The sequence below is a fragment of the Oncorhynchus gorbuscha genome, linkage group LG06, assembly GCF_021184085.1.
Source record: "Oncorhynchus gorbuscha isolate QuinsamMale2020 ecotype Even-year linkage group LG06, OgorEven_v1.0, whole genome shotgun sequence".
Lineage (NCBI taxonomy): Eukaryota > Metazoa > Chordata > Actinopteri > Salmoniformes > Salmonidae > Oncorhynchus > Oncorhynchus gorbuscha.
The window spans coordinates 80,027,867-80,039,901 of NC_060178.1; positions in this window are offsets into that span (position 1 = coordinate 80,027,867).

Here is a 12,035-nt window from a genome sequence, read left to right on the forward strand (position 1 = left end):
ATGCAGTGTCTTCTGAACAGTTGATGTTGAGATGTGTCTGTTACTTGAACTCTGTGAAGCATTTATTTGGGCTGCAATTTCTGAGGCTGGTAACTCTAATGAGCGTATCCTCTGCAGCAGAGGTAACTCTGGGTCTTCCTTTCCTGTGGCGGGCCTCATGAGATCCAGTTTCATCATCGCGCTTGTTGGTTTTTGCAACTGCACTTGAAGAAACTTTCAAAGTTCTTGACATTTTCCGGATTGACTGACCTTCATGTCTTAAAGTAATGATGGACGAGTTTCTCTTTGCTTATTTGAGCTGTACTTGCCATAATATGGATTTGGTCTTTTACCAAATAGGGATATCTTCTGTATACCCCCCCTACCTTGCAACACAACTGATTGGCTCAAACACATTAAAAAGGAAAGAAATTCCACCAATTAACTTTTAACAAGTCACACCTGTTAATTGAAATGCATTCCAGGTGACTACCTCATGAAGCTGGTTGAGAGAATGCCAAGAGTGTGCAAAGCTGTCATTTAGGCAAAGGGTGGCTACTTTAAAAAATCTCAAATATAAAATATATTTAGATTTCTTTAACACTTTTTAGGTTACTGCATGATTCCTTATGTGTTATTTCATAGCTTTGATGTCTTCACTATTATTTTACAATGTCGAAAATAGTAAAAAATAAATAAGAACCCTGGAATGAGTAGGTGTGTCCATACTTTTGACTGGTGATGTATATATATGAATTTTTTAATCAAAAGTCAAGAACTTCCCGTTGTTCACCCCCTTCTCGTTTCGTTTAGATGGTTCTGCTCCTTATCAGTTCTCTTCTAAGTTGTTTAAAAACTATTTTGGGAAATAATGCAAGATTTTGGAGTAACTATTCAAGTAACTATTCAAGTTGTCATTTGGCACTGGGTTTTCCATATTTGTGCGTTCACTATACATATGATAAAGTGAAAAAGGTCTTTGTAGATTTCTTTCAGCGTTCCAGCGATTTTCCCATAGAGCATGGAATTTGTTTCGACTTGAATAGTTACTCCAAAATCTTGCATTAGTTCCCAGATTTCCTTAGTTCTGCTATACTCTAATAATAAGTGTTCAATTGTTTCATCATCATTGCATGATGGCATTGGGCATTTTTTTTTCGTTTTAACATAATAGCGCCATTGGTATATTGCTCTCACCGGGAGTCTTCGCACTGAGATTAGCCACACCGTGTGTCTCTTAAGTGATTTGCCCATAGTCTTTTCACGAATTGTACACATTATGATATAGCAACGTTTCTATACGTTATAATTCCACTGTAAACATCATTCACACTTGAGCCATAGATGTCTTTACTTGACTGCGTACACCAATTTATTTGTAGTTGACTGAGCTTTTCGGTAAAGTCATCATGCAGTTGCTTGTAATATGGGACACTACTTATTGCTCTCCCTTTCTTTCCAGACTGGTGGGAACTTAAATCTCCAAAAGTCCCCACACGGATAGTAAAATCAGGACAATTCTTGGAAATTAGGTAGAGTTGGAAAAAAAAGCCATATCTCAGACTGGCCAATAAAAAGAAAAGATTAAGATGGGCAAAAGAACACAGACACTGAACAGAGGAACTCTCCTCTTCACTGTTGACGTTGAGACTGGTGTTTTGCCAGTACTATTTAATGAAGCTGCTAGGTTGAGGACTTGTGAGGCGTCTGTTTCTCAAACTAGACACTCTAATGTACTCTAATGTACTTGTCCTCTTGCTCCTCTTGCTCAGTTGTACTCAGTTGTGCCTCCCACTCCTCTTTGTATTCTGGTTAGGGCCAGTTTGCGCTGTTCTGTGAAGGGAGTAGTACACAGTGTTGTACGAGATCTTCAGTTTCTTTGCAATTTCTCACATGGAATAGCCTTCATTTTTCAGAACAAGAATAGACTGATGAGTTTCAGGAGAAAGTACTTTGTTTCTGGACATTTTGAGCTTGTAATCGAACCCACAAATGTTGATGCTCCAGATACTCAACTAGTCTTTAATCAGGACAACAGTTTTCAGCTGTGCTAACATAATTGCAAAAGGGTTTTCTAATGATCAATTAGCCTTTTAAAATGATAAACTTGGATTGGCTAAAACAACGTGCCATTGGAACACAGGAGTGATGGTTGATGATGATGGGCCTCTGTACACCTATGTAGATATTCTCCAGCTACAATAGTCATTTACAACATTAACAATGTCAACACTGTATTTCTGATCAATTCAATGTTATTTTAATGGACAAGAAATGTGCTTTTCTTTCAAAAACAAGGACATTTCTAAATGACCTCTAACTTTTGAACAGTAGCGTATATATATATACATTTGACTGGTACTGTATATATAATAATATTATATATATACTGTATATATATCATATTATAATATATATTCAGTACCAGTCAACAGTTTGGACCTACCTACTCATCAAGGCATTTTCTGTATTTTTACTATTTTATACAGTACATTGTAGAATAATAGTGAAGACATCGAAACCAGTGGTGTAAAGTACTTAAGTAAAAATACTTTAAAGTACTACTTAAGTAGTTCTTTGGGTATCTGTACTTTTCTTTAGTATTTATATTTTTGACTACTTTTACTTCACTACATTCCTGAAGAAAATAACATACTTTTTACTCCATACATTTTCCCTGACACCCAAAAGTACTCGTTACATGTCGAGTGCTTAGCAGGACAGGAAAATGGTCAAATTCACACACTTATCAAGAGAACACATGGTCATTCCTACTGCCTCTGATCTGGCAGGTTCATTAAACACAAATGCATCATTTGTAAATTATGTTCTGCTTTGCTTAATATAAGGAATTTGAAATTATTTATACTTTTACTTTTGGTACTTAAGTATATTGTACCAATTCCATATATGTTTGATACTTAAGTATATTTAGAACCAAATACTTTTAGACTTTTACTCAAGTAGTATTTTACTGGGTGACTTTCACTTTTACTTGAGTAACTTTCTATTTAGGCATCTGTACTTTTACTTTTTACTTTTAAGTATTACAATTGGGTACTTTTTCCACCACTGATCAAAACCCTGAAATAACACATATGGAATCATGTAGTAACCAAAAAAGTGTTAAACAAATCAAAATATATTTTAGATTTTAGATTCTTCAAAGTAGCCACTCTTTGTCTTGATGACAGCTTTGTACACGTTTGGGTATAAAAATAGACATCTTGTCATGTCTGCTACTGCTCCCCCTCTCCGGTGCTCGATGTCACAAGTTCACTCACCTGGACTCCATCACGTCATTGGTGTCCAGGTGATTCTTACATTCTTCAAAGTAGCCACCCTTCACCTTGATGAAAGCTTTGCACATGTTGGAGTATAAAAAATAGACATCTTGTCAAGTCTGCTCCCACTCCCCCTCTCAGGTGCTCGAGGTCACCAGTTCACTTATCATTACGCACACCTGCCACCATCGTTACGCGCACCTGTGCTTAAATATGGGACTCACCTGGACTCCATCATTGTACATTTTGCAATGGAGTAATTTACCTCCCCTTTATCTGTCACTTCCTCAGTTTCATTCCCGAGTCAGCATTGATGTTGTTATGTTTTTCCTGTCCAGATGCTGTTCTTGTTTTGTTTCATGTCTATTTATTATTAAATCCACACCCTGTGGTTGCTTCTCGTCTCCCAGCGTCTGTCGTTACAGAACCGTTATACATCTGTATAGAAATACCGTGATTGAATGTAATAAAATATACATATACATAACCATTCAAAATACAGCGCAGCCATATAATCAACAAAAAAGGTCTGATTGAGAAATTCTCATTTAGACCTCAAGGATGCATGATATATTAAATCTATCAATCCAAAACACCTCTCAAATCTATCAATCCAAAACACATCTCATTGTGAGATCATTTTAGGGTGGTTACCACCTCTAGTAGGTGTGACCTGTTCCAGGCCCACAAAGCGCAAGGAGGACGATGGGCCGTGTTTTGCCATTGCACATTCAATATTGCCAGTGCGGACTGCTGTTTTATGTTCAGATATTCTTATTTTATTTTTGTTTGGCCCACACGGGCACGTAAACATATACACAACGTTGGTACAAGGTAAGCGTTTACGAATCAAAATGATTGACCTTGGGTGAAATGAAGCCTCTTCACAGCTCGACTCCGTTGGTGGAGTTCATAATAAACGGCATTCACCATAGAGTTGAGTTATAGTGCCTTGCAAAAGTATTCACCCCCCTTGTTGCATTACAACCTGTAATTTAAATGTATTTTTATTAGAATTTCATGTAATGGACATACACAAAATTGTATAAATTGGAGAAGTGAAATGAAAAAAAAATGTAATCAAAAACTTATAAAACTGAAAAGTGTTGCGTGAATATTTATTCACCCCCTTTGCTATAAAGACCCTAAATAAGATCTGGTGAAACCAATAACCAATCCAAAATTAAATCTAGAATCAGCTTCCTATTTCGCAACAAAACCTCCTTCACTCATGCTGCCTAACATACCCTCGTAAAACCGACTTTCCTGCATTTAGATTTACATTTAAGTCATTTAGCAGACGCTCTTATCCAGAGCGACTTACAAATTGGTGCATTCACCTTATGACATCCAGTGGAACAGCCACTTTACAATAGTGCATCTAAATCTTTTAAGGGGGGGTGAGAAGGATTACTTTATCCTATCCTAGGTTAAAAAAAGTAATCCTTCTCACCCCCCCTGCAGAACCTTGACTTCAGCGATGTCATTTACAAAATAGCCTCCAACACTCTACTCAGAAAATTGGATGTAGTCTATCACAGTGCCATCCATTTTGTCACCAAAGCCCCATCTACTACCCACCATTGCGACCTGTATGCGGTCGTTGGCTGGCCCTCGCTTCATATTCTTCACCAAACCCACTGGCTCCAGGTCATCTATAAGTTTTTGCTAGGTAAAGCCCCGCCTTATCTCAGCTCACTGGTCACCATAGCAGCACCCACCCATAGCACACGCTCCAGTAGGCATATTTCACTGGTCAACCACAAAGCCAACTCCTCCTTTGGCCGCCTTTCCTTCTAGTTATTTCCAGTTCTCTGCTGCCAATGACTGGAACGAATTGCAAAAATCACTGAAGCTGGAGACTTATGTCTCCCTGACTAAGCATCTGCTGTCAGAGCAGCTTACCGATCATTGCACCTGTACATAGCCCATCTGTAAATAGCCCACCCAACTACCTCATCCACATATTGTTTTTTTTTTGTTTTCATGCTCCTTTGCACCCCAGTATCTCTACTTCCACATACACCTTATGGACATCTATCACTCCAGTGTTTAATTGCTAAATTGCAATTATTTCGCCACTATGGCCTATTTATTGCCTTACCTCCCTAATCTTTCTACATTTGCACACACTGTGTATAGACTTTTCTATTGTGTTATGTACTGTGCATTTGTTTATGCCATGTGTAACTCTGTGTTGTTTGTGTCGCACTGCTTTGCTCTATCTTGGTCAGGTCGCAGTTGTAAATGAGAACTTGTTCTCAACTGGCCAACCTGGTTAAAAAAAGGTGAAATAAAATAAAAAATAAACTCCAGAAGTCACATAGTTAGTTAAATAAAGTCCACCTTCGTGCAATCTAAGTGTCACATGATCTCAGTATATATACACAAGTTCCGAAAGGCCCCAGAGTCTGCAACACCCCTAAGCAAGAGGCACCACCAAGCAAGTGGCACCATGAAGACCAAGGAGCTCTCCAAACAGGTCAGGGACAAAGTACAAGTCAGGGTTGGGTTATAAACAAATATATGAAACTTTGAACATCCCACGGAGCAGCACTTAAATCCATCATTAAAAAATGGACAGAATATGGCACCACAACAAACCTGCCAAGAGAGGGCCGCACACCAAAACTCATAGACCAGGCAAGGAGGGAATTAATAATCAGAGAGGCAACAAAGAGACAATAGATAACCCTGAAGGAGCTGTAAAGCTCCACAGTTGAGATTAGAGTATCTGTCTATAGGACCACTTTAAGCCGCACACTCCACAGAGCTGGGCTTTATGGAAGAGTGGCCAGAAAAAAAGCTATTGCTTAAAGAAAAAATAAGTAAACATTTGGTGTTCGCCAAAAGGCATGTGGGAGACTCCCCAAACATATGGAAGAAGGTATTCTGGTCAGATGAGACTAAAATTTCCTGGATGGCTTTTTGGCCATCAAAGAAAATGCTATGTCTGGCACAAACCCAACACCCCTCATCACCCGAGAATACCATCCCCACAGTGAAGCATGGTGGTGGCAGCATTGTGCTGTGGGAATGTTTTTCATCGGCTGGGACTGGGAAACTGGTCAGAATTGAAGGAATGATGGATGGCGCAAAAATACAGGGAAATTCTTGAGGGAAACCTGTTTCAGTCTTCCAGAGATTTGAGACTGGGACAGAGGTACACCTTCCAGCAGGACAATGACCCTAAGCATACTGCTAAAGCAACACTCGAGTGGTTTATGGCGAATCATTTAAATGTCTTGGAATGGCCTAGTCAAAGCCCAGACCTCAATCCAATTGAGAATCTCTGGTATGCCTTAAGGATTCCTGGAACCCATCCAACTTGAAGGAGCTGGAGCAGTTTTGCCTTGAAAAATGGGCAAAAATCCCAGTGGCTAGATGTGCCAAGCTTATAGAGACATACCCCAAGAGACTTGCAGCTATAATTGCTGCAAAAGGTACCTCGACAAAGTATTGACTTTGGGGGGGTTGAATAGTTATGCACGCTCAAGTTTTCTGTTTTTTTTGTCTTATTCCTTTGTTTCTCAGAATAAAAAATATTTTGCATCTTCAAAGTGGTAAGCATGTTGTGTAAATCAAACGATGCAAACCCCCCCAAAATCAATTTGAATTCCAGGCAACAAATTAGGAAAAATGCTAAGGGGGGTGAATACTTTTGCAAGCCACTGTAAGTCAGCTATTAATCTGTTAGGAAGAACCGATCAGGAGCCTTCCATAGTACTATTAGCCCTGTAACCTCCCATCAGAATATGCTAAAAACCCTCCCGTAATCCAGATGATGCTGGGCTAATTGTGCGCCACCCTATAGGACTCCCTTTCACAGCAGGTTGTGATACAGCCCAGGATCGAACCCGGGTCTGTAGTGACACCTTAGACCGCTGCGCCACTTGGGAGAACCCTTTTTTGTTGTTGTTTTAACCCTATCCCAAACTTTAACTCGTAATATAAACATTCAGAATGAATGCCTAAACTTAACCAACCGCGAGGCTCCAGCAATAGCAGCGGAGCAACTCAGGGTGCAAAAACACTTTGAAATTTGACATTTGAAATTTGACACCTTCGAAATTTGAAGTTAAATTGGTCAAACCGTGAGATCTTGTTGAAAAATCGTGTGTGTGACTGATGAGGAAAGAAGAAATACATTTAATCAATTTTAGAATACGACTGTAATGTAAAAAGCTGTGGAAAAAGGGAAGGAGTCTGAATACTTTCCGAATGCAAAGTACATCTTGAGCTGTCTGTATCCTCCTGACTGGTGGTTATGTTCTTAAAGAAACATTGAATATGCTTTTCTGCATTTGTTCAAATCTGGGTAAAAGATTATAAGGAATGTTAGTCTTATTCAGTACATTTAGTAATTGCTTGCTTTTCGAAAGTCTACCAAACTTGTCCGCAGGCATGCCAGCTAAGATAGTTAGACAAGCTAGCTACTCTAACTTGATTGATAGCCTGAAATGGCTTCTTGGTAGCTAGTTGTAAGGTTGGGAGATTGGGAAACTATCTGGGCTAGCTAAAGACAATTTTATAAAATTGCTAAGTGGCTTGTGGTATTACAGAGAGGAAAAAAATCAATTTGATTAAATAATAAAACGTTTTAATAGGAGAAATCTCAGGGGGGACGTGCTATGGGCATGATGCCTCAGGCCATACATACACATGTTTCACGTTATAAATCAAATTGTGCTCACAGGAACAAGCAATACAAGTGGAAAATGTCCTCCATTCACCTTTTTGACAATAATGCCCTTTATTTGCTGTATAATTTGTAACTATTGGCATTAGGCCGCGAGATGCAAAAGACACATTTTGAGTTTATCAATAGATTATTGGGTTTCTCCATCCTGCCTTGGTATAGGCAATGATGTTGGGCTCCTATCGCACAGCAATACTGTAGCCTACCCATACTGTCAAATATTTTACATAAGCTACCAGTCTATTTACTGTGTTTGGCAGTAAGGTTATTATAGTAAATGAAAACAGAAACTAAAAAGAAAAACTAAAATTGGAAAAACAATTCAGTAAAAAATACATATATGAAACTTTTAGCTTTGACTCCAAACCGAAATAAAATCAAATAAAAACCATGATAAATTATGTTCAGTTGTAATGGTTTTCTTCTAAGATTTGAGCAAAAATTAAATGGGGATTTCAAGCTTTTTTTCTAATGGGGTTTTTGAGCTGAATCTGCCAATAGACACTGATGTTTCAAATAGGCCTAACTTGTGCATCACCATAACTATCTATCACGAGCTAATAGGGAAGAAATTTGAGTGCGATCACAGAGCGTGACTGGTCCAAGCTAGAACGTCTTGTGAAGTTACTGGAGCCATTCGCCATCTACACTGACCAACTTCAAACTCATAGCCAGTAGCTAGCTGTCTGATGCACACTTGCAGACACTACTGTTGCAAAACAGTTGGCACAGGTCTTCCTGAACTTACTGTTCTTCGCATGCGTACTGAATCCTCTGGCAGCCAACTTCGATCCAACCCCTGCAGTAGCTTCCCTTATGGACCCCAGGAAGATGTCAGTACGGTGAACCCAGCAAGCATCTTGACTACATACAGTGCTTCAGAAATATAGCCTCCTCGAAACAAAGATTGTTTCTGAGGTCACTGTCCAGCCGGGGGTCGACCTGGCTGGGCATTAAGTGCCCCTGTGTGAGCTGCGGAAATACCTGGAAGAGGTAAAGGGGGTGCATGTTTACAGAGTTTTATGCAGCTGTTGTTATTAACACTATTTAAAGGGGTTAGTCAGTAATAATGTTAAATATTACATAAACATAACATGTCAAATGTGCCATGACTTAATGAGTTGTTTTTTCCTCTCTCTTTCTGTCAGATAAAGGTAAAAGTACTTTATTCTTCTTACATCTACTACTAAAGTTTTAAAAAAACATTGGATTGGTTTAAACATGGAAAGATAGTTTCCTTCCACCATATTTCTTGCACCAGTTTAGGCACATATCCTTTAAATCCAAGACACATTAGGATTGATTTATAATTTAAACCTAATCAAACCTATGTCCTGGCCATGGAGTTGTATGGAGTCCTCTAGTGGCCAAAAGCCTGTTTTAACATGGGCTCTGTTAACATGGGCAGCACCATTAAGGACTTTCGCCATTTTGATTTAGTCAACTGGGCGGGACTTCCAGTTTCATTAGCTGATCTCTCCTGATGACCCGGTTGGCATTACCCGAAGACCCGGTTGGAGTTGTGACAGCCGTGTCACAAATGTTTACTTGTGAAGAAGAAAATGGACTATTGCAAGATGGGGAAGGCCTCAATGGTGATGCCCATGCTCTCACAGATGCCATCATAACACAGATACAGATCAGTGGCGATTGGTGCAGTTTAAGAAGAGGGAGGATGATTATTTTTTAATGACCATGGTCTTAAACCCTATTATAGCATACTGGATGACTGTCATTCATATTCCATTCACCCAGCTCAATGTAACATTGATGGGTTTAGGCTATTGCATGATGCTTTCCCTTTGCTTGTGGACTTCAGTGCACAACACATCAGCTGTCTGTGACCAGGCTAAAAAAAGTTGACTGAGAAGACATTATCATTTGCAGCAACGACCTGGGGAATAGGTAGAGGGGAGAGGAGGGGGATTAATGAGCCAATTGTAAACTGGGGATTATTAGGTGACCGTGATGGTTTGAGGGCCAGATTGGGAATTTAGCCAGGACACCGGGGTTAACACCCTTACTCTTACGATAAGTGCCATGGGATCTTTAATGACCTCAGAATCAGGACACCCATTTAACGTCCCATCCGAAAGCATGAGTGAAGGATGCTTTGTTGCGAAATAGGAAGCCGATTCTAGATTTAATATTGGATTGGAGATGCTTCATGTGAGTCTGGAAGGAGAGTTTACAGTCTAGCCAGACACCTAAGTATTTGTAATTGTCCACATATTCTAAGTCCAGAGTAGTGATGCTGGACGGGCGGGCAAGTGCGGGCAGTGATTGGTTGAAGAGCATGCACTTAGTTTTAGAACAGTTGGAGGCCACGGAAGGAGAGTAGTAATGGCATTGAAGCTCGTCTGGAGGTTAGTTAACACAGTGTCCAAAGAAGGGCCAGAAGTATACTGCATGGTGTCGTCTTGGTAGAGGTGGATTAGAGAATCACCAGCAGCGAGAGCGACATCATTGATGTATACAGAGAAGAGAGTCGGCCCGAGAATTGAACCCTGTGGCACCCCCATAGAGACTGCCAGAGGTCCGGACAACAGGCCCTCCGATTTGACACACTGAACTCTATCAGAGAAGTAGTTGGTGAACCAGGTGAGGCAATCATTTGAGAAACCAAGGCTGTTGAGTCTGCCAATAAGAATAGGGTGATTGACAGAGTCGAAAGCCTTGGCCAGGTTGATGCATACGGCTGCACAGTAATGCCTCTTATCGATGGCGGTTATATCGTTTAGAACCTTGAGCGTGGCTGAGGTACACCCATGACCAGCTCAGAAACCAGATTGCATAGCGGAGAAGGTACGGTGGGATTCGAAATGGTCAGTAATCTGTTCGTTGACATTGGCTTTCGAAGACCTTAGAAAGGATAAATATATGTCTGTAGAAATTTGGGTCGAGAGTGTCTCCCCCTTTGAAGAGGGGGATGACCGCGGCAGCTTTCCAATCTTTGGGAATCTCAGACGATACGAAAGAGAGGTTGAATAGGCTAGTAATAGGGGTTGCAACCATTTCTGCAGATATTTTTTTTAAAGAGAGGGTCCAGATTGTCTAGCCCTGCTGATTTATAGGGGTCCAGGTTTTGCAGCTCTTTAAGAACATCAGCTGTCTGAATTTGGGTGAAGGAGAAATGGGGGAGGCTTGGGCAAGTTGCTGTGGGGAATGCATGGCTGTTGACCGGGGTAGGTGTAGCCAGGTGGAAAGCATGGCCAGCCGTAGAAAAATGTTTTTTGAAATTCTCAATTATAGTGGATTTATCGGTGGTGACAGTGTTTCCTAGCCTCAGTGCAGTGGGCAGCTGGGAGGAGGTGCTCTTATTCTCCATGGACTTTACAGTGTCCCAGAACTTTTTTGAGTTTATGCTATAGGATGCAAATTTCTGCTTTAAAAAGCTAGCCTTAGCTTTCCTAACTGCCTGTGTATATTGGTTCCTAACTTCCCTGAAAAGTTGCATATCACGGGGGCTATTCGATGCTAATGTAGAACGCCACAGGATGTTTTTGTGCTGGTCAAGGGTAGTCAGGTCTGGAGATATCCAAGGGCTTTATCTGTTCCTGGTTCTACATTTTTTGAAAGAGGCATGCTTATTTAAGATGGTGAGGAAGGCACTTTTAAGGAACAACCATGCATCCTCGACTGACGGGATGAGATCAATATCCTTCCAGGATACCTGGGCCAGGTCGATTAGAAAGGCCTGCTTGCGGGGTGGTCGTTTGACTGCAGACACGTTACGGATGCAGGCAATGAGGCAGTGATCGCTATATTTGGAAGGCAAGTTGGTGAGGATGATATCTATGAGGGTGCCCGTGTTTACGGATTTGGGGTTGTACCTGGTGGGTTCATTGATAATTTGTGAGAGATTGAGGGCCTCAAGCTTAGATTGCAGGAGGACCGGGGTGTTAAGCATGTCCCAGTTTAGGTCACCTAGCAACACTAGCTCCGAAGATAGATGGGGGCAATCAGTTCACATATGGTGTCCAGGGCACAGCTGGGGGCAGAGAGTGGTCTATAGCAAGCGGCAACGGTGAGAGACTTGTTTCTGGAAAGGTGGATTTTTAAAAGTAGAAGCT